At 38.8% G+C, this 24,156-nt stretch overlaps 1 protein-coding gene across 1 annotated transcript in view; it reads right to left on the bottom strand.

Annotated features, from left to right (window-relative positions):
* The window catches only part of LOC136863940 (ribosomal protein S6 kinase delta-1), a 336,430-nt gene that overhangs the window by 162,427 nt on the left and 149,847 nt on the right, over nt 1–24,156 (bottom strand). The gene's annotated exons all lie outside the window — the stretch shown is intronic.

Raw genomic sequence — 24,156 nt, 5'->3', positions numbered from 1 at the left:
GTAGACTATTTGGAGCCACCGGCAGTGCCAATGCACTATGAGAGACCTTGTCCCATTACCAAAAATTGATGCCTGCTTGGCTATCAGATGATATAGATGTTGATTCCCATAGGGAATCTGAAATATTTGTCCCGAATGAGTAAATTTATAATACCAATATAAATGATCCACTATTGGACATTATAAATTTTCCAGCTAAGTCGTTCCTGGTTACCAGCGTTTCCCCCTCGTGTGCTAGGTTGGGCTCATCAGTTGGTACCTAGCACACCTACCAAAACGCTGGCTAGTGCATACCGTGCATACTTTATGTTAGTATTATAAATTTACTCATTCGGGACAAATATTTCAGATTCCCTATGGGTATTAACATCTATATCACTAGGTCTTACATTCGTATTATGTGTCCATACCATTTCAGTTTGCTTGTTTCTATCCTGTCCTGTAGTTCTGAAATTCAGTCCTTAACATTTCTATCTTTCCTTGTCTTCCCTTTGATACCTTAAGGAAGTTCATCTCATCTGCCTGAACTCTAATCTTGCTTTGTTGCTGCCCATGTACCTGCTGCATTTATAAACATTGTTACATAAAGGGTCAAATAAAGAACTTCTTTCCATTTCCATAGAACTTTTTGATTCCACAGCATATCCCCCACACTCTGGTAAAAGTAATTTCCTTTTTGTACTCTTTTTCCAATCTTCTCAGTTATCTTCTCTTCTACTGTGAATATACTTCCCAAGTATTTGAAACGTTTCACAATTTAATTTAATTTCCTTTCCGTTCCTTGTCATCCCTACTGATTTACTCTTCTCTACGTTTAATCTAATTCCAAACTCTTCTATCACCTGAGTTCAGGCATTACATCTTCTTGTACTTCCATTTCATTTACTTTCCCATATTAATAACTACAAGTCACAGGGTCTTTACTGTGTTTCTTACCATCTTCTGTTTTACACTCTTGTAAATTTCATCCGTGACTCTGATGAAGAGTATGGTGGATAGTACGCTTCCCTGCCAAAGTCCTGTTTCTACAGCAGATCACTTTCTTCTCCCTATCTTGATCTTTACACTGCTAGCCCTTCTGCTGTGTGTACTTGTTTTTTCCTCAGTGTGCCTTGGTACACTGTCATACGCCTTCTCAATGTCTATAAATGTCATCACAAAATCTTTCCCAAATTGCCACCCTTTTTTCTATCATGTGGCTTAGTGTGAAGATCAGGTCAAATGTTGATCTGTCTTTCCTAAAGCCAAATTATTGTTCTTCCATTTTCCTTCCTAAATCCATCTTCAATTTTCCTTCCAATATACTGACTCAACGTGAAGTAAGAGTAATTCCTCTGTAGTTGTTACATTTCCTCTCATCACCTTCCCTCAATTATGTGATTATTAGACCCTTACCCCAATCTTCTGGGACTTGATTTTTCTCCTGTATCCCTATAAATAGTCTATACAACCAGAGTACTCCTACTGGGCATGCTGCCTTTATCATCTTGATCTACTCCAGATGCTTTGTCACAATTCATCCTCCATACAGCTTCTTCTATTTCTAGCATGCGTAGCACTTCAAAATCTGCTATTTCACAAACATACAAAGGTCCAACAAACATGATAATTTGATGTTACAGAGAAAATGCATTACTGATCAAGCATGTTGGAAGTGACTTGCTCAATTTTGGAGGTGGAGTTCAAGTAAAAATAGTGTGTATTTTTATTCCCTGTTTAATAATGTGCTTTTAACAGGTATGTTATAGTGTACTATTTATATAGAATATGTGTGTTCAACAGACTGTAAAGATTTTAAGTTACATTACATTTAACTTAGAAGATGGCACAAGAGCTGATAAAGTGAACAGATATTGAAAGAAAATTCGCTGCATCACTCACTGTAAAATATGAGCAAAACAATACCTGATTCAGTGTATGAACATTCCTTAGTGATTCCTTGCTAAGATGTGATCAGAATTATTCATTCTTTTAACAACACGACTGAATATACACTGACTGACAGAGCAAATGCAACACCAAGAAGGAGTGGTCAAAACTTTATGCCAATTGCAGGGTAGACTGACGTCACGGAGGTATGCTCATGATGTGAAATGCGCCGCTGTGCTGCGCACGTAGCGAATGATAAATGGGACACGGCGTTGGCGAATGGCCCACTTCGTACCGTGATTTCTCAGCCGACAGTCATTGTAGAACGTGTTGTCGTGTGCCACAGGACACGTGTATAGCTAAGAATGCCAGGCCGCCGTCAACGGAGGCATTTCCAGCAGACAGACGCCTTTACGAGGGGTATGGTGATCGGGCTGAGAAGGGCAGGTTGGTCGCTTCGTCAAATCGCAGCCGATACCCATAGGGATGTGTCCACGGTGCAGCGCCTGTGGCGAAGATGGTTGGCGCAGGGACATGTGGCATGTGCGAGGGGTCCAGGCGCAGCCCGAGTGACGTCAGCACGCGAGGATCGGCGCATCCGCCGCCAAGCGGTGGCAGCCCCGAACGCCACGTCAACCGCCATTCTTCAGCATGTGCAAGACACCCTGGCTGTTCCAATATCGACCAGAACAATTTCCCGTCGATTGGTTGAAGGAGGCCTGCACTCCCGGCGTCTGCTCAGAAGACTACCATTGACTCCACAGCATAGACGTGCACGCCTGGCATGGTGCCGGGCTAGAGCGACTTGGATGAGGGAATGGCGGAACGTCGTGTTCTCTGATGAGTCACGCTTCTGTTCTGTCAGTGATAGTCACCGCAGACGAGTGTGGCGTCGGCGTGGACAAAGGTCAAATCCGGCAGTAACTGTGGAGCGCCCTACCGTTAGACAACGCGGCATCATGGTTTGGGGCGCTATTGCGTATGATTCCACGTCACCTCTAGTGCGTATTCAAGGCACGTTAAATGCCCACTGCTACGTGCAGCATGTGCTGCGGCCGGTGGCACTCCCGTACCTTCAGGGGCTGCCCAATGCTCTGTTTCAGCAGGATAATGCCCGCCCACACACTGCTCGCATCTCCCAACAGGCTCTACGAGGTGTACAGATGCTTCCGTGGCCAGCGTACTCTCCGGATCTCTCACCAATCGAACACGTGTGGGATCTCATTGGACACCGTTTGCAAACTCTGCCCCAGCCTCGTACGGACGACCAACTGTGGCAAATGGTTGACAGAGAATGGAGAACCATCCCTCAGGACACCATCCACACTCTTACTGACTCTGTACCTCGACGTGTTTCTGCGTGCATCGCCGCTCGCGGTGGTCCTACATCCTACTGAGTCGATGCCGTACGCATTGTGTAACCTGCATATCGGTTTGAAATAAACATCAATTATTCGTCCGTGCTGTCTCTGTTTTTTCCCCAACTTTCATCTCTTTCGAACCACTCCTTCTTGGTGTTGCATTTGCTCTGTCAGTCAGTGTATATAAAAAGGGGATACTGTACATCAACAAACAAAACAACAAATTCTTGCAATAATTCCAAAACTAGACAAACACCCAAGAAGAATATACACTCAACTCTCGATTAACCGGGATAATGTAGGGTTAAGGCTTCCCGGATAATTAAAATCGCAGTTAACCCACAAAAAGTTAAAAACAGAACAGTTAAAATGATACTTCTGTATTGTTTTTTAGTAACTTACCCAGTATGTTGCAGTAAAAGTAACACTTAGCACAATTTTTTTTTTTTTTTTTTTTTTTTTTTGCTAGTTGCTTTATGTTGCACATACAGAGATAGGTCTTATGGTGACAATGGGATAGGAAAGGGCAAGGAGTGGGCAGGAAATGGCCGTGGCCTTAATTATGGTACAGCCCCAGCATTTGCCTGGTGTGCAAATGGGAAACCATGGAAAAAGATCTTCAGGGCTGCCCGGATGCAAGCTCACAGCTGCGCGCCCCTAACTGTATGGCCAACTCGCCCATTCTTCGCACAATTAATAAATGGAAAAATAAACAGCACTTTTCGTTGAAACTAATAAGGCAAAGAAAAATATTCAGACAACCTAACTTTACTGTTTCAGAAAATAATCAGTCATGGTTTTCTGCTTTTGTGTTATGAATTTTTACTGTAGTGTTTTTGATATCGCGGTTGATCCAATTACGGTAAATCGAGAGTTGAGCGTACTCAGCATTTCATGGGACTGAGAAGGAAATTTATACTACTGAGCAAGTTGGCCGTACAGTTAGGGGCATGCTGCTGCGAGTTTGCATTCAGGTGACAGTGGGTATGAACCCCACTCTAGGCAACCATGAAGATGATTTTCCGTATTATCCCATTTTCACACCAGGCAAATGCTGGAGCAGTACCTTAATTATGGTCACAGCCGCTTCCTTCCCATTCCTAGCACTTTCCTGTCCCATCGTCGCCATAAGACCTATCTGTGTAGGTGCAATATAAAGCCTATTGTACAATATATATAAAATAAGAGTTTTGTCTGTACATTGCTCAGAATTTGAAAAAAATGGTATTTCTGTATCGTTCATGTACACAGTAACAAGGAAACACACTTTTTTCTTTTCCGTAATGTCCGTCCGTCCATCCGTCCGTCCGTCTGTCTGTCTGTACACACATCACTTGAAAACGGCTGAAGAGAATTTAATGAAAATCGGTATGTAAAGTCGGGGGATGAGCCACTACAATCTACGCTATAAATCAGTTTATTCACACTGAGTGAAATGGTAGTTTAGGGTAAGGCCTAAAATTCAATTCTCAAATATTTATATTTTAAGTGGTCCTGTCGATAAATACTACATAACTTACGTTACATAGAATTAAATTTCCGAACATTTATGTCTTATACAATTTTACCGTACCGGCTATGATAACACTGATATTCATGAATTTCAATTTTTGTTGCTAAATCCACATCAACGCCGAGCCATGAGAAAATGGGTGAACAGAATTTAGTGAAAATAGGTATGTAAAGTCTGAAAATAAGGAACTACAGTCTACGATATAAATAATTTTGTAAGACGCCCTAATATCACAGAGTCGAAAGAAAAATAATGTGAAGGCCTGCAATATAGAAAGCTCATAGACTTTATCAACAACATTACACTGACCATTGTTTGTTGTGATGTGCTTTTTGTCTTCTGTTTCCACTCATCCCCGATAGATAGGATTACTGCAGTGTAGAGAGTTTTTTTTTAAGTTTGCTTTATGTCTCACCGACACAGGTAGGTCTTATGGCGACGATGGGATAGGAAAGGAATACGGGTGTGAAGGAAGCGGCCTAGGCTTTAATTAAGGTACAGTCTGGTGTGACTGGTGTGAAAATGGGAAACCACGGAATACCATCTTCAGGGATGCCGGCAGTGGGGTTCGAATCCACTATCTCCCGGATGCAAGCTCACAGCTGCGCGCCTCTAACCACATGGCCAACTCGCCTGGTCGTACCGAGTGTAGCAGCCTGCCTATATATTGGCGGGAAGTAGCTGGGGAGTTAGAAGACTTTCTTCTTTAACATGCCATTCCTCTGGTTCATACATTTTCTGATATTACTGGTACATAACACACTGGTTCATCATAGCATTCGAGCTATTCAATCCCTACTCTGAGGCACTGATTGGAATGAGCAATGTGCATATTTAACGGAATAATGACAGAGGAGTGTTCACGGCAGTCTGCGACCCGGTTATTCCGGCTCTGGAACTTTGGACTGTTAGATCGGCACCGTAGTACTGTTAGCTGAAAGTGAGAAAGTGTGCGGTTTTTCATTTGATCGAGTATTTTATATGATAACATTGCTTTCAATCGCTACATTCCTACTGACGTTTTTGTAATGACCTATATTGAATTCAGTTAGGAAAACCACCAAGTCAGTCTTTCTGAGGATCTCGTAGCAATACACAGGTACATCAGCTAGTGTATGTATATATATATATATATATATATATTAAAATTGCTTTCTGACAGTGAGAGTATAAATTTTAGAGAACTACAATTTGCTTGGTCATTAATGACAAAATCTGTGCATTTCATAACACAAGGAAGAGTCAGTAACATTACACCAATACAAATTATCAAATGAACCCAAAAACCAAACCCCATGACTCAACAGCTCCGAAAGGCCATTGCCTACCAAGCGACCGCTGCTCAACCCGAAGGTCTGCAGATTATGAGCTGTCGTGTGGTCAGCACGACGAATCTTTTCGGCCATTATTCTTGGCTTTCTAGACCAGGGCCACCATCTCACTGTCAGATAGCTCCTCAATTGTAATCGTGTAGCTGAGTGGACCTCGAACCAGCCTTCAGGTACAGGTAAAAATCCCTGACCTGGCCAGGAATCGAGCCCAGGGCCTCCGGGTAAGAGGCAGGCACGCTACCCTTACACCACGGGGCCGGCAAGTTATCAAATGAACATATAGAAAAGTAAAATATTACAGGCTCAAAACTGGTATGGCAATTACACTAGCCCTGTTCTGCCCATACAGTTTCTTCAAACCTTTACCTCCTCAAATTCCCAAAAGGAATGATTAATAACAAATACCTCTCTCTCTCTCTGGAATGCCTGTGTATTAAACCCCGAATGATCCACCAGGCACCTTAATAAATATAGAAGAAATTTTTTCTAAGCTTGTAGATCTTGGTGGAATTGCGTATAGCTACCAATAACTCAGCAGAAACTGCCCTGGCACTTTCAAGGAGTCCACCCTCTCCGATGGTCAGAAAAACACCAAAGCTATGGTTGTGCACTCCAAATATGGTGGTGGAATGCTGTTCTCTGCGAAGTCTGGACTTTTGCTGTGCTAAAGGTTATGGTGCTGATTGGTCTAAGGTGGCAGATGGTGGTTGGTAGTTAGTTCTACCTTCCCCTAGCTGTTCCTTTTTCTGGCGTCTCCTTAGCTTCTTAACTTTAGCTGTTTTAAGTACAGGTTTCCAAGTTTTGTTTACCTGTTCAATTTCTTCTTTCCTACTGAAATGTTAGTATGTTTGAGAAATGCAATGGCATTCTGGTTCTAACGGTTAAACATTTTCTCAAGGAACTGGAGTGTTTATCATGCAGACAAGTTAGAAACGACAGGAGAAGGGGTATTTATACTGGTGAAAGAAGAATTTGTAAGCAACAAAAATGTTCAGGATGAGAAACACGAAATTCGCAGTGTAACACTCATCTCTAAAGACAATAAGCAACTTAATGTTTTTGGAGTGTACAGACTGGCAAGGCTGGCGCTGACACTGATGCAGAACTATTTGATAAGATAATCAGCTATGTGGGAACAACACAGAAAGGAACATTATTGTACCAGGTGATCTGAACTTGCCAAATGTTTATTGGCAAAGGAATGCGAACGACAGAAAGTATGACCAATAAATGGTGAATAAATTATTATGGGAAGGACAGATGAATCAGAAGTGATGGAACCAACTAGAGGGAAAAATATTCTAGACATGGTGCTGATTAAAACAGATAGCTCTACAGGGAAACTGAAGTGATATGTGGTGTAAGTGATTATGAAGCTGTTTCTGTTATAGTTAAAAATAAATGTGTTAGAAATGAATGTCATAAAAGTATGACTATTAGACAATACCATATGGCTGATAAGAGGGTAATGAGATTTTTAATCACCCTAGTGCACAAAAGGATCGTTAAGCCTGTACAGATGGCACAGTGAATGAGTCCCGTGCTCAACCACACGCGCACCACCTCTACGTGAGCATAATAAGGCAGTAGCAATCGATGAAACATTGATGTTTCAAGCAGACAGTGTACATCAACATGAGTAGATGGAAGGATGTGACTCAGTGGCAAAAAGTGCAATCGTGTTTGGCCACGCCCATGGCCATACGGTGTGTGAAGTTGCTGGATTTGTTGGTGATTCGCAGCAGACTGTTCAATGTATCTACAAGCAGTAGTGTACTACACGTGGCCACAAAACACGACATCAGAATTACGGTCGGAACAAGATCCTGACTGAAAGGGACCGGAGACGCGTTTCACGGCTTGTGAATCAAAATTGTTTCCAAACCCAATAGGAATTTCTGCAGTCAGTGAATGAAGGTCCTTCACAACCTGTTAGCGAGAGAACATTGCAACGGGAAATGCATGCAGTAAACACTTGGAATCAGTCACCTCGCAAGAGGCCACTGTTCACACAGACACATAAAGCTGCAAGTCTTCAATGGGCTAGAAATCATGTTTTTGCCTGTATTCCAATGACACATGTCACTGAGTACACCAAAGGCCAAATGAAGCATTTCCTCCTGGATGTGTGCAAGGTCAGGTTCAAGCTGGAGCCGAGTCTGTGATGATTTGGGGGTGTTCATCATATCATGGATTAGGCCTGCTCACTGAGGCAACCACTGACATGAACTAGCATGTTAATTTAAACATTCTGGATAATAAGATGTTCCCCTTCAGTCAACATCTGCATGAGTATGCTATTGATACCCCAATTCTTCAAGATGACAACAGTAAAGTTCATTGGGCTGGACGCATATGTGACTGGTTTTACGAACACTCCCCCACCCTATTACATCTCGACTGGTCTAAAAAATCACCTGACTTCAAGTGCACTGAAAATCTGTGGGACATGTTGGTAAAATGCCGACATCAGCTTCCCCACAATTTGATTGAAATGTGTGACCACATCCTCAGCAAGTGGCTAAACCTGGATGCGACATACCTACACAACCTTGTGCACTCACTTCCTACCCAAATCCAGGCGGTTATCCAGTCCAGCGGCGGAGTTACATGGTATTAAATGATGCTTGTAATGATTTATCCAGGCGTGACTAATTTTTTGTCCGGTGAGCTTATTATAACAGGGAAATAAATAGATTAAGAAGGGAGTGCAGATTAGAAAGAAATAGAGTTAGGCATAGAGATGGCCGAAGTGAAACTGCTGACTGTTTTGAAACATTCGATGCGGCATAGCGAATTGCTTCGAAGCAGTAGCTACAAGAGAAGGAGTGTTCGGTGCACAGTACCTTGACAGTGTTCCGTGATGGCGTGGTGAAGCAATGCGTCGACACATGGCGCACTTCCTTCTTGGACTGCAAGAGGGAAGTATTTCGAGACGGCGTGGTGAAACATGAACTGCGCTTCATAGTTAAGTTCAATTCAGTGAATAAAATCTGCGATGTTCTGATAATGATAATATATGAGGTTCATGAAATATTTAATGAGCAATGATGTTCAGTATAATAAGTACCAGTATACAGCAATAAACTGCGTTTGCCTCTTCATTATGCGCTTACGATGATACTAAAAAGGGATCAGTTTTATAGTTAAAAGCACACTAAAACAGTAACTAATTTGAATACATATAAAATTATTAATGAAATGCTGCCTCTGTGGATCAGCGGTAGAGTGTCGGCCTCCAGATCCCAAGAAAGCAGGTTCAAACCTGGCAGAGGTAGTCGGATTTTTGAAGGGCGGGGAAAAAATGTCCATTCAACACTCCATGTTGTACGATGTCGTCATGTAAACGAACTGTGGCGACACATTTGGTGTTTACCCAACAAAATTCATTAAATTTCAGTCACAGACACCCAAGAGAGTTTCAGTTTACTCAGTCTGCCATCTAGTAGGCCTAGAGTAAAACAGAACGTCGAAATTGATGAGCAGACCGCCAGATGGCATCAAATTGAAATGCCTGCACACAGTAGCTGAGGCCATACGATTATTATTATTATTATTATTATTATTATTATTATTATTATTATTATTATTATTATTATTATTATTATTATTATTATTAATGAAATGTAAGAAGAGTTCAAAGTAGGTATTCTATGTACAATAACAAACTTAACCTAATCCATTTACAAAAGCATAGTAAAATAGTAATCTACATAAACAAACACTTAAATTCTTTTTTTTTTCTTTTTTTCCAAAATCTTCCTCCACTTGGAGGCTGCCTAAGACAAAGAATACACTAAAACAATTTAATTTTTCAAAAAAGCAAATTATAAGTCCATGATCTCAGTCTGGCGAATACAAGTGGTGTCTGAGTATCAGAAGAGAACCCTGAGCACCTTCAGCCCCCAGTCGATGAATTCCTTGGTCCTGATGTTTAAAGTCATCATCAGCTCTATCATCTTCTTAGGGACTGTCCCTCCTGCACCAATCATGAGACCCCTCACTTCTACATCGTCCAGGTCGTATTTATTCCGGAATCAGAATTTTACGTATGTTAACAAACCACCTAAACTAGTTACAAAAGCATAATAAGATAGTTAACAAACTAAATGAACTCATTTGAATGATTACGAAATGAGTAATTTAATCTAGGAAGAGGCCATGATTGGTATTATATGTACAGTAACAGACTTGACCTAATCCAATTTTAAAATCTACTTCAAATTGAAGTTAAAAAACATAATTTTTGAAACTTTTGCACTTGACAAATGGGAGTGTCTTTCTGTTACAGTATGACCCTGCTTTGAGAATAATAATGTCCTTTTTCTGTGTAAAACAAAGACCTTACAGATGGAGTACATTGTTCTTTTAGTAACTTGACCTGCAATTCGGAATATAAAGTGCCCATTAACGAGTGACGAACCATCTCTAGCAATGTCACGCAGAGTGTTTCTATCAAGGTGAGAGGATAAACAAAGCACTGTCACTGTTCCAAAGCTTTGCTATTTCGAAGCACTGACGTAGATAACATGTACGGAACAACTGGAGTTTCTGTTCATGCAGCACGACACACAAAGCAATCTCACTGCTTCGAGACAGTGAAGCGCTGCTGTGTCGAGGCATTGAAACAGCTGATTGCGCTGACTCAGTGCCTCAAAGCATAAACACAATAGCCAATTCGAGTTAGGAATGGTTGCGGGAGTAAGGAGAGATTGAAGCAGCTCACTAGGGGAAATTGAATTCAGTGAAAAAATCAGCTAAGGATAACATGATGGCAAACATAATTGGCAGCCATATGAATTCTAGGAAGTAATGAAAGGGTATGTATAGATACTTTATGGCAGAAACAGGTTCCAGGAAGGACATTCCGGGGATCATGAATGAATAAGTGGTGTGTATACGCAAGGACTTACAGAAGGCAAAGTATTCAGTCAGCAATGTGTAAAGGTAGTTCGATATAAAGATAATGTCCAGATAGGGAAGGCGACATACTGGTGAAATACTGAAATTTACCTATGATAATAAAGACATTTATAAAAAGATCCAAAAGTTGAATGTTAAGAGAGGCAGCTGGGATTGATAAGATTTCTGGGGATATATTAAAGGCTATAGGTTGGGATATAATGCCATATCTGAAATACATATTTGATTACTGCTTGCATGAAGGAGCGACACCAAATGAATGAAGAGTTGCGATAGTAGCCCCAGTGTACAAGGAAAAGCATTTTTTCTGATTATATTAGACACGTCTGCAAAATTACTAACTGACCTGATAGAAGGCAGTTTTGAGTTTAGGAAGGGCTATTCCAGTGAAGTTTAACTTGTAGGATTCCAGCAAGATATGTAAGATATATTTTAGATTCAGGAGGACAAATGGAATGTATCGCTATTCATCTATCCAAGGATTTTGATAGGGTAGATCATGGGAGACCACCAACGAAAATTAGGGCTATAGGACTATTGAATGGGTGGCTACATTTCTAGAAAATAGAAGTCAGAGAATTACAATAGGGGAAGCATTATCTGATCCCTAAATGATTAAGAGGGGAGGGGGGTCCCGCAGGGCAGTATTACTGGGCCTGTATTTTTCCTTATATATATATATATATATATGAATGACATGAGTAAAGAACTGGAAACACAGATAAGGCCACTTCATATGGTTATGAGGGTATTTAGGGATTGTAGTAAGGATGTAAAAGGGGCTTCCTGGCCAAGGCGGTAAAGGCGTGCTTGGTTCACCCGGAAGGACATGGGTTCGATTCACCGTCAGGAAGTCGTAAAATTTAAGAAACGAGATTTCCACTTCTACAGGTGCACATGGCCCAAAGGTTCTCTCAGTCTACACCAGAAATGGGAGCCAGGTTAATTCGTAGGGGCAAAGGCAGTCGGGCGTAGGGCTAACCACTCTACCACACCAGGTGCCGAGGTTACGGATAGTGGAAGCCTTCACCTTCCACCCCTCCGGGGGCCTTCATGGCCTGTACGGAGATTTTTTTTTTTTTTTAGTAAGGATGTAAAGGGTAGGGACTATCAGTCTCTGGTAAGTCTGCAGTTAGAGTATGGTTTCAGTGTATGGGGACCCTTACCAGGACTACTTGACATGAAAACTGGAAAAAAATTGAAAGGAATGCAGCACAATTTGTTCTGGGTGATTTCCAACAAAGGAGTAGTGTTACAAAAATGTTGCAAACTTGGTCTGGGAAGACATGGGAGTAAGGAGACGAGATGCTCGACTATGTGGTATGTATTAAATAACACTAGTATGTTTTTATTGTTCACCCACCTATTCAATACAATACAATCTTGAAATTAGTACTTTGTCAATATCAAAATTGTTAACAAAATTAATACATTGGATGGTACATGTTTCGCCTATCAATAAGTGTTATTTAATACAAATACTTTCAATACAGACCCAAAAATGAATTTTATCATACGTGGTATGTTACAATAAGATAAGGTAAATATGGTATGTGGTATGTTACAATTTAAAAACTTCATCCTTGTTCCATATAGACTCTGAAATTTAAACTTAATACTGCTGGAGAGATCCACCAAATCATTAGAGCCTTACAATCACTCTTAGTGATCAATTATATTCACAACAAGTGCAGTACATGTTTCGGCTCCTAAGAGCCATCTTCAGCTGTTACAAACAGTCTAAATGAAAAGAGCCATACATTGTCTACACAATGGTGTGCACAAACATAATAAACATTTAAAACAAGGTCCGACACTAGCATGGCATGGAATGACATAAATTGATGAATAAGTTTAAGCGGAGCTTTTAGAAGCAGAAAAGATCATAATATGAAGATAAAGATGAAATACAAGAGGACAAGAGTGTTGTAACACTAGACGCACAGTAGCGACCGCCAAGCTTGGCCATATTATGTAGAAAGGGAGTGAGCTCTAAAGGAACAAAATAAGAATACATGTTTGTATTAGATTATTACAAATGAAATTGTTCTGCACAATTCAATACAGACACAGGATTCAACCTTGAGGAGTATTTCCCTCTTCCATTAATGCAAGCCGACAACAGAAGTTTTTTAACGAACATTGCAGGAGAGACATATGTTTTAACTTTAAGAAGGATTTAAAAAATGGGACTGTTGTAATTTCAAAAAATAGCATCATTCGATTTTAGATTTTAATTTGGACTATGAACTTATTTTAAGATTCAAGTTGAATGTACTTGATACATACTGTGTATACAGTATTTTTAATGTGTTAGACCTTGTTTTAAATGTTTATTAAGTTTGTGCACACCATCATGTAGACAATGTTTTATTTATGGCTATTTTAATTTTGACTACTTGTAACAGCTGAAGATGGCTCTTAGGAGCTGAAACATGTACTGTGTTTTCTGTGAATATAATTAATCACTAAGAGTGACTGTAAGGTTGCACTAATTTGGTAGACCTCCCCAACCATTATAATTTTAAATATGTGATATGTTTCGAGCTGTCAGTGGAGTGTTGGCGTGGAATGACATATCACAACCTGATTTTTAACCCTGTTTATCATACTACTGCCTACTGTACATCTGCAAACATTATCAGCAAGTCCCGAGGACCTGAGTGTTCCAGTTACATGTTACTTATCTCAATCAATCAATCAATCAATAAATCAATCAATCAATCAATCAATCACTACTGATCTGCATTTAGGGCAGTCGCCCAGGTGGCAGATTCCCTATCTGTTGTTTTCCTAGCCTTTTCTTAAATGATCGCAAAGAAATTGGAAAATTAATGAACATTTCCCTTGGTAAGTTATTCCAATCCCTAATTCCCCTTCCTATAAACGAATATTTACCCCAATTTGTCCGCTTGAATTCCAACTTTATCTTCATACTGTGATCTTTCCTACTTTTAAAGACACCACTCAAACTTATTCGTCTACTGATGTCCTCCCACGCCATCTCTCCACTGACAGCTCGGAACATACCACTTAATTGAGCAGCTCGTCTCCTTTCTCCCAAGTATCCCAGCCCAAACTTTGCAACCTTTTAGTAACGCTACTCTTTTGTCGGAAATCACCCAGAATAAATCGAGCTGCTTTTCTTTGGATTTTTTTTCAGTTCTTGAATCAAGTAATCCTGGTGAGGGTCCCATACACTGGAACCATACTCTAGTTGGGGTCTTACCAGAGACATATATGCCCTCTCCTTTACAACCTTACTACAACCCCTAAATACCCTCATAACCATGTGCAGAGATCTGTACCCTTTATTAACAATCATATTTATGTGATTTCCCCAATGAAGGTCTTTTCTTATATTAACACCTACGTATTTACAATGATCCCCAAAGGGAACTTTCACCCCATCAATGCAGTAATTAAAACTGAGAGGACTTTTCCTATTTGTGAAACTCACAACCTGACTTTTAACCCCGTTTATTATCATACCATTGCCTACTGTTCATCTCACAACACTATCGAGGTCACCCTGCAGCCGCTCACAATCTTGTAACTTATTTATTACTCTGTACAAAATAACATCATCTGCAAACAGCCTTATCTCTGATTCCACTTCTTTACACATATCATTGATGTATATAAGAAAACATATAGACTAATAAGCTTAAGCGGAGCTTTTAACAGTAGAAACGATCCTAATATGAAGATAAATATCAAATACAACCGGGCCAAATTGGGGCAAATAATCACTTCTACGATGAGGAGTATGGGATTGGAATAAACTATCAAGGAAAATCTTTGATAAATTTCCAAGTTCTTTGAAAATGTTTACGGAAAAGCTAAGTAAACAACTGATAGGGAATCTGACACCTGGGCAACAGCCCTAGATGTTGATCATTGATTGATTGATTATGATTATGTTGGCGACTTAATATTTGAAATGGATTCTTCAATAATAAGATTAATACTAAGAACACTAATGAATATCCCATGTGTTCTGCGCTGCACAAAAAATAACCAAGATTAAAAGAGAGAGAGAGTGCGTGCGTGCGTGCGTGCGTGCGTGCGTGCGTGTGTGTGTGACCCTGTCATTACATTATAAGGACATACACATACTCTTATCTACAGCTTACCATGCTATATCAATTTTCAAACATACCAACAACTGGAATAGGAAGGAAGAAATTGAATGAGTAAACAAAGCCTGGGAACCCGAACTCAAAATAGCTGATATACAGAAACTAAGTGGATGCAGGAGCAGGAAACAGCTAGAGGAATATATAAGTAACCAGCAAGCACCAGCAATCACAGTGGACCAACCAGCACCGATACCCTCAGCATAGCAATAGTCCAGACTGTGCGGAGAACATCGTACCACCACCATTAATATTATGAACACATGACCACAGCTTCAGTGCCCTATTAACCTTGCAGAAAGTAGACACTTTGAAAATGCCAGAAGCAGTTTGTAGTGAAACACTGGGAGTTACTAACTCAATTCATTCATGATTTACAAGCCGGGAAAATATTCACTTTTATATTGAATTGAGAAGACAACACAATGTTAAGAAATCTGAATATCTTTATGTAAAATAAATCCAGTTCCTTACAGTCTAGAAGGGTACATAAATCCAGGGTACAAGAGGAAGTTTTAGTAACTCATCACTCCAGCCACAGAGCAGCCTTGCAGGATTATCAAGCAAATATTTACACACCACAATCACAAAGTCCACCAAAAATATGTTCCAATCATATAAATATAGTACAAGTGGGAATCCAGTCAAGACTGACCACAATAGGTAATTTTGTAATGGAATAATCAAGGGCACATCAGTACCTAGTTTATTCACAACTAGCAAATTTGTTGAATGAAAATTCACCATTTTTTTAAAAGGAAAGCTGTACTTTTCAGTGTTGACTCTGTTAATGTAACTTTAAATTGTTTTAGTCTGTCAAAAACACTAAGTATAACAATCATATCTGTAAAAAAAAAAAAAAAAAAAAACACGAATATACAAAGGAGGGCATGTTTTGTTCTACAAGAATGTTTTTCGAGGACTGCGTCTTAGATATGAAATTCTGCTATCTTTTAGCATTGTACTACATATAAACTGATCTCTGCTCGTAAACTTCAATTCTGCTATGCACCGCAGAATTCTGTTACAGTTGGCAACATTGATCACCATCTACTGACCATAAATATTATGGTTCATCTGTTAACCTCTTCACGACTAACATCATCTCAGAGACGTTGTCCTCCGCTGAGACCCAACAGCCGAACCACGTCTCTCAGATGTGATGAACTTTTCTGCTTGTGTGAGCTCATAGTTCGGCATGTCACTCATAGATGGCACTTGCGTACTATTCTGCAAACCTTCTTAGAATTCCTACTAAAAGAATATCCACACCTAAGCATTTAGATCGCTGAAATCTTTGAAAATAAGGTGGAATGTCTTCCACTACAGTAGTTCCATGCCTAGATGGTCGCACACAGCAATAAACATTTGACTCAGCTTGATATAAGTAATTATTTATGTGAAAGTGGTGACAGTGAAGTATCATGTGAATCTGAAGGTGATGATGAAGAGCTTATTTATGATCTGTACACATAAACCAGCTTCAGTAGGGTCATGTAAGGCAAATGGAGGAGGATAGCTTACCTATATTTTATGTGCAGCACCTGTAGGTACTTGGACATTACACAACAAACTCGAGCAATGTGCGATTTCAAAATAACCTTCATAAAAAGCATAGTTGCCTTGTTGCCCACTACAAAGTTATCTTGCTGGTTTTTTCATGTAGGGCAATGTGTATACAGATGAATTCAGGTTGAAGGGTTGGAAAATCAGTATAATCATTCAATCAATCAATCAATCAATCAATCAATCCTGATCTGCATTTAGGGCAATCGCCCAGGTGGCAGATTCCCTATCAGTTGTTTTCCTAGCCTTTTCTTAAATGATTTCAATGACATTGGAAATTTATTGAACATCTCCCTTGTTACGTTATTCCAATCCCTAACTCCCATTCCTATAAACGAATATTTGCCCCAATTTGTCCTCTTGTATTCCAACTTTATCTTCATATTGTGATCTTTCCTACTTTTAAAGACGCCACTCAAACTTATTCATCTACTAATGTCATTCCACGCCATTTCTCCGCTGACAGCTCGGAACATACCACTCACAGAGATTTACAATAATTGAAAATCTTCCACCTTTTTGATACTTTTTATTTGCTTTTTAGCAAATTATTAATTATAAACAGTACATGTTTCGTTCTCACTTGAGAACCTCTTCAGCTGTTGTTAAGCTTAGGTGAATCGCTAAGTTTCTGAATACATTATTTTCAGGTACATTGTTCCTCTTAAAGACTATTTGAATATAAATTAAATTAAAATGATGTTAAAACAATGTGGGAGTTAATGGGTTGATGAAATGAGACAGGATGAATACATAGTTAGCCTGCTTAAAAACTATATCTATTCATTGGAATAGCTGTTAAAAGTTTCAACTCTGTTATACTAAAAATACCTGTTTGTCTTCCAGTTAAAACGTTTTTTAAAAAATGATTGGCTTCTTGACACTGTTCTAATTATTGTTGAATGTTCATTTATTTCACTCCTTCCAGGTAGGCTGTTATTTATTTTGAGCTTGCTTAATGTGCCCTAAATTGAGTCTAATGCAGAACTTTGAAGCTGATTGCTGGTCACTTTTTGAGAAGGGAGCTTCGTCTCAATTTCTGAAATGAAATGAGGAAAATAGGATTTTTTTTTTTTTTTGTAATGAAAACATGTGTCTTTACATAATAACTTAATGTATAAAATGGTTCCATACCTTACTGTTGTTAGACTCCAATTCTACCGTGACCCTGGAGGGGGAACGTATGAAGTATAATAATGGTGTGTGTGTTCCGTTGTTTGCTCCTCCTTTCGGGGAGGCAAGGCTGCAGAGAGGGGAGGAGGCGTGTTGCTTACTGTCACGGCTTCGGCTTTAGAAGGGGTGGGGAGAGTGGATGTACAAAATGGCGGAGGCTCGTTCTTATTTATCCTTTTATTGTCTGTGTTGTTTCTTTTGCCTAAAGTTTCAAGACTTGATAATATCCCTTCGAATATAGGGTTTCTATTGTCAATTGTATCATTCAGGTTATTGTCCTGATTACTTTTTTGTTCTAAATAAATATATAGATTTTCTAATGTATTTAGAAGAGCTCCTTTGTTTATTTTTTGTAATATAGTTAAATCCTGCTCTATAGTTGTGAACTGATGTCCGGTTGTACTCATGTGCTGGCCCATCGCGGGCTAACTATGTATTCATCCTGTCTCATTTCATCAACCCATTAACCCCCCACATTGTTTTAACATCATTTTAATTTAATTTATATTCAAATAGTCTTTAAGAGGAACAATGTACCTGAAAATAATGTATTCAGAAACTTAGCAATTCACCTAAGCTTAACAACAGCTGAAGAGGTTCTCAAGTGAGAACGAAACATGCACTGTTTATAATTAATAATTTGTTACAAAGCAAATAAAAAGTATCAAAAAGGTGGAAGATTTTCAATTATTGTAAGTCTCTGTGATTAGAATTTGATACGGAAAATGAAGCTGATCACTTGCAAACATACCACTCAGTCGAGCAGCTCGTCTCCTTTCTCCCAGTTCTTCCCAGCCCAAACTTTGCAACATGTTTGTAACGCTACTCTTTTGTCGGAAATCACCCAGAACAAATCAAGCTGCTTTTCTTTGGTTTTTTTCCAGTTCTGGAATCAAGTAATCCTGGTGAGGGTCCCATACGCTGGAACCATACTCTAGTTGGGGTCTTACCAGAGACTTATAAGCCCTCTCCTTTACATCCTTACTACAACCCCTAAACACCCTCATAACCATGTGCAGAGATCTGTATCCTTTATTTACAATCCCATTTATGTGATTACCCCAATGAAGATCTTTCCAGATACTTACAATGATCCCCAAAAGGAACTTTCACCCCATCAACGCAGTAATTAAAATGCAGAGGACTTTTCCTATTTGTGAAACTCACAACCTGAATTTTAACCCCATTTATCATAATAACATTGCCTACTGTCCATCTCACAACATTATCGAGGTCATTTTGCAGTTGCTCACAATCTTGTAACTTATTTATTACTCTATAGAGAATAACATCATCCGCAAAAAGCCTTACCTCTGATTCCACTCCTTTACTCATATCATTTATATATATATAAGAAAACACAAAGGTCCAATACTACTGGCTTAAAAATGAACTATGTACAGAGTGCACACAAAGTCCCCTAGGAGAATAATGAACTCTGTTATGGAGGGTAAGAGAAGTAGAGGGAGACCAAGACGACGATGGTTAGACTCGATTTCTAACGATTTAAAGATTAGAGGTATAGAACTAAATGAAGCCACAGCACTAGTTGCAAATAGAGGATTGTGGCAACATTTACAGTGGTAAATTCAGAGGCTTGCAGACTGAACGCTGAAAGGCATAACTGTCTATAATGATTATGTATGTATGTTCCCTTTCAGGTGAGAAAGCATAAAACACAAGGGGTACTCTATGGAATTAATTTCTCATTATCTGAGATGGTTGAAGTTCTGGAATTTCTTGGGCAACGCGTTTTAAATTTTGTTTCTCATTTTTCTGCCTTCTCGTGGGAGTGAAGTTATCGATTGTCTCCCTTTTAAACAATTATATTTGCCCATTCCCAATGGTAAAGGCTTGTACCAAACATTCTCTTTCTTTCAGCCTTTTTCACTCCCAACATTTTACCTGAAATGCAAGATCTGCTTATATAATAAACATACCCATTCAGGAGAAGCCTCAACCCTCTTCGACCAGAGGAAATTGTTTTTGGTTCTGTTATTTTGCCTAATTGAGACATTCAAGGCATACTTGATTCACTGAGTAGGATGCGAGTTTGCTTTTCTGCTAGGAAGTCAAGAAATTTAGAAACGAAACTTCTACGTCTGAAGAGGTACATAACCCTGTACCACTCACAGCTGACTCCTGAACTGAGTACCAGGTTTATTTCTGTTGACAAATCCAATGTATTTAGTAATGTATCATCTCCCAGTGCAGTAATTATTCGTAATTGGAATGAGGGACCTTCAGCACTAGACGTTCTAGTGTGTGTTCTGATGGACTAATTCTGGACTATGATTACAACAGAAACAAACAGATACGCTAAACAGTGCTTAGAAATCCAGATTATGAAAAGAAACTTCATGATAAGTGGATCGACTCATGCAATGATGAAGGCTTATTTCATGTTATGTATTATTATGTCACAAGTAAAAAAGTCCTGTGTAAAAATGTACTGGTTGAAGAGGGGTATTATTGAAACTGCCTTATTTAGCAAAACAATGCCGTTGGTTCGCTTCGCACTCATTTCCAGATTTCTTCACTTTCGAGACAATACTATTGAAGATACTAGTGATAAACTAAGAAAAGTTAGAACTGTTATGGAATACTTGAATAGCCGATTCCAGTCCATTTATGTGCAACAGGAAAATGTAGCAATTGATGAGCATCTCATGAAATTCAGAGGACGTTTATCATATGTTCAGTTCAATCCTTGCAAGAGTGCTAGATTTGGGAAAACGTTTTATCAATTATGCGAATCAAATTCAGGTTATTGTATAAAATTTAAAATTTATACTGGCAATGATTTAGTTGTGGGAAGTGAGATGACTGCAAGTGAAAGTGTAACAAATTATCATAACGCCCCTTGCTTCTGGAGATCGAAATTTTATTCACACACAGACTTAACTCATTCTTCTTGATACATTGCTCCTAATGCTCATTTTTGCAAATCCATTTTTCCTATTGCATATTGCATATTTTTCTGAAAACATATTTTATTCTATAGCACAATTTTGATCGTTACTATGTGCCAATAATATAATCAGCAATGCTAAGTATTTTTTCACTGGTATTTGATTATTCATTATTTATTTCTATATTTAGATACTCATTGTTATTGACTTTGATTGCTGACAGCAGATGGTGCCATGATGTTGAAAGAATGGCTGATACTAGTGATTATACGATTGAGGAACATTTGCTGGCAGCTGTGTGGATTCACGAGTGTAAAATTAGTGGCAAATCAATTAAAAATGTGAGGGACGATTTTGTTGTGCGGTTTGTGAAAGCAGTACCAACAAAGAAGACTTTAATAGCGTGGGAACAGAAAGCCTTTTTAACGGGCAGTGTTTGTGATGCGCCGAGAAGTGGAAGACCAACCACCAGACTTGACCTTTGTGCTGACGTGGAAAAATCTATCTAACAATCTCCCGTCAAATCCATATGGAAACGTGTATCAGAGTTGCGGATACTGGAATAAACCATGAGGAAACACATCAAAGTGGATCAGAAATGACTTGTTGGCATCCACTGAGTGTCAGTGAATTATCAGATGATTTGTAAAGATGTGTTGGTCAGATGCCGCAACAATTCCAAACAATGGCTCAGAAGGCAGAAGTCATGTTTACTGACGAATGTGTGATATATCGCAGCACCCGTAGTTGCGATGTTTACTTTTGGGGAAAAGAAAATCCACATTATTTTTAAGAAATCAAGCGAAACCCACTTCATGATCTGGCCAGAATGACATAAACGCATCTGTTTGGCCAAATTTATTGATCGTTTCGTTTATCAGAACAGTTACCCCCAGATGATTAATCACTGGCTCATCCCACAGCTGCAAAATGTGGGAATCGTAGGCGACGTTTGGTTTCAACATGATGGGCTGCCTGCTCACTTTGCAGTGGCTGTTTGACAACGTCTGAACACAGTCTTTGGGAATCGCTAGATTGGTAGAGGATCGGACAATGATCCAGCTTCTCTTCCATGGCCACCAAGTAGCCCTGATCTAACAACACCCGATAATCTATAATCACAAAGAATGGGTACTGTCCACCTAATCAATACTTTATTATATCTTGTTACTAAGCAGTACCGGTTTCGACCTTCACAGAGGTCATCTTCAGCTGGTCATAAGATCTAAAGTTAACTTAAAATAATTTTAAAAACATTACTAAATCTAATGAAGAATGTCACATGATGTGAGTGATAAGATTAAAATATACAATATATAAAATATACAATGATATGATGTATCTTCTGGTTTAAAAACAAGCGTCAAAATTCTATGACATGTATGTGTTACATAAATTTCTAGTGTACCGGTACTGTTTGTGAGTAGTAGATAATTTGGTGAAATACAATTTCAACAAGTAAAATGTTTATGGCGTTCTTGAAGTACACTTTGAAGTTCAGTCCATATTGGTGAATCGTTCTATACATTCATTGGTATGTTTATACTGAACATTCTGGAACATTCTATGATATGGATGTAATAAAATTTATCAAATAATACATTAAAATACGAAAAAATGTTCACATGATTCTTGTGGTACGTTTTGGAATTATATTAATTTTGTACATTCACAAATATGTTTGTACCAAGCATTCTAGAATATTCAACTATGTATGTTGTTTTTTTTTAAGTTCATATGATTAAGAATATTGAATAATGAACATGAAAATATTATGGTGTATCATTAGTTTTCTTGGTACTAATCTCGTTAAAAGATATTGAGTAGGTGCAGATGCTCCCTCTTTGTAGTTTTGTTGTTGGACATTCAGTAATCTGCGAGAACAGAGAAGAATGAAGTATAAGAATTTTCTCAGTGGAATGTCTAATTTTTTTTTTTGAACGTGTGGAATAAGTGTTTACTTACATAGTCCTGTTGACTGGTCGAATGTGTACTGTTAGGGAGCACGTCGTGTACTGCTCCGTGTACGTCTAGGGCTAGTACTTGCGGTAACGGAGAGGGGAAGTGGAGGGGCATGAGGGGTATTGATTGGGGAAGGTGAGGTAGAGTTGGTAGAGAGGGGAAGTGGAGGTTCAATAGGGGTAGCAATTGGGAGAGGTGGAGCATGGCTGGGCATGTCTTCGGGAGGTTCCTTGATATATATTGGATTCTGTTTTTTAACTATTTTTATGTAGGTGTTTTTTAGAATCGGGATGACTGTATTAAAGAGGATATTAACTTTATCTGTAATTTCGTTCAAGTTATAATTTGGGTTTGCGTATTGATCTATAGTAATGTAAAATTCTTCCGTTATATTGAGCAGAGGGCCCTTGGGGATCATACTTAAAATCTGCATGTCATTCTCAATATTTGTAAATTTATGTTTATAATCCTCGTTATGTTGAGCTATAGCCGAAAAGTGATTATGCTTTAAGGCGTTGATGTGTTCTTTGTAACGAATAAAGAAGTTTCTGCCAGTACGTCCGACATAGCTAGCCTCACAACTGTCACATTTCATTCGATACACTCCTGAACAACTGTACCTATTATTATCATTGACAGATTTGGCGTTATGTAAGATTTTAGCACTGTTGTGTGTGGTTTTGTATGCTATTTTTAGATTGCGTTTTTTGAATATATTGGTTATGGAATGAACATGAGTATTATTAAATGTAAAAAGTACGTATTCCTTCTTGGAGTCGTTAGTTCTGGTTAGTCTTGATTTGGGTTGATATTTTATCTTTTGAATGATTCTATTGACCATTTCTCTATTAAATCCATTTTGATGGGCTATATCGTAAATCGTGTTTAATTCTTTTTTCAGCTCTTCTTGAGATAGAGGTATATTGAATGCTCTGTGTATCATACTGTGATAAGCTGCCTTTTTGTGAGTGTTAGGGTGGATGGAATCTTTCCTTATTGTATTGGAGGTTTGAGTAGGTTTTCTATATACTTGATATATCAAGTGATCGTGGTGTCTAGTGACAGATATATCTAAATAATTCAAGGTGCAATCATTTTCTTTTTCTACTGTAAATTTTATATGTGGGTCTATTTTATTTAACTGTTCTAAAATATTTGTCTCATTGGTGAATCTATTGTCTATAACAACAAAAACGTAATCTACAAATCTGCACCAGAAAAATATGTTCTCAATTCTGCTTATTTCTTGGTGCTCTAAATGATCAATGTAGATTTCTGCCCGTATACCTGAAGCAGGAGATCCCATAGGAAGACCTTGTTGTTGGTAAACAGTGTTATGGAATTTGAAATAATTATTGTTAATGGCGAATTCGAGTAAAATCATGAACTCTTCTATTTCTAGGATGC

This window comes from Anabrus simplex, chromosome 2, assembly GCF_040414725.1.
Source record: "Anabrus simplex isolate iqAnaSimp1 chromosome 2, ASM4041472v1, whole genome shotgun sequence".
Lineage (NCBI taxonomy): Eukaryota > Metazoa > Arthropoda > Insecta > Orthoptera > Tettigoniidae > Anabrus > Anabrus simplex.
Note: the sequence above shows the minus strand (reverse complement) of the source record. Positions and strands in the feature narration are given on the sequence as shown.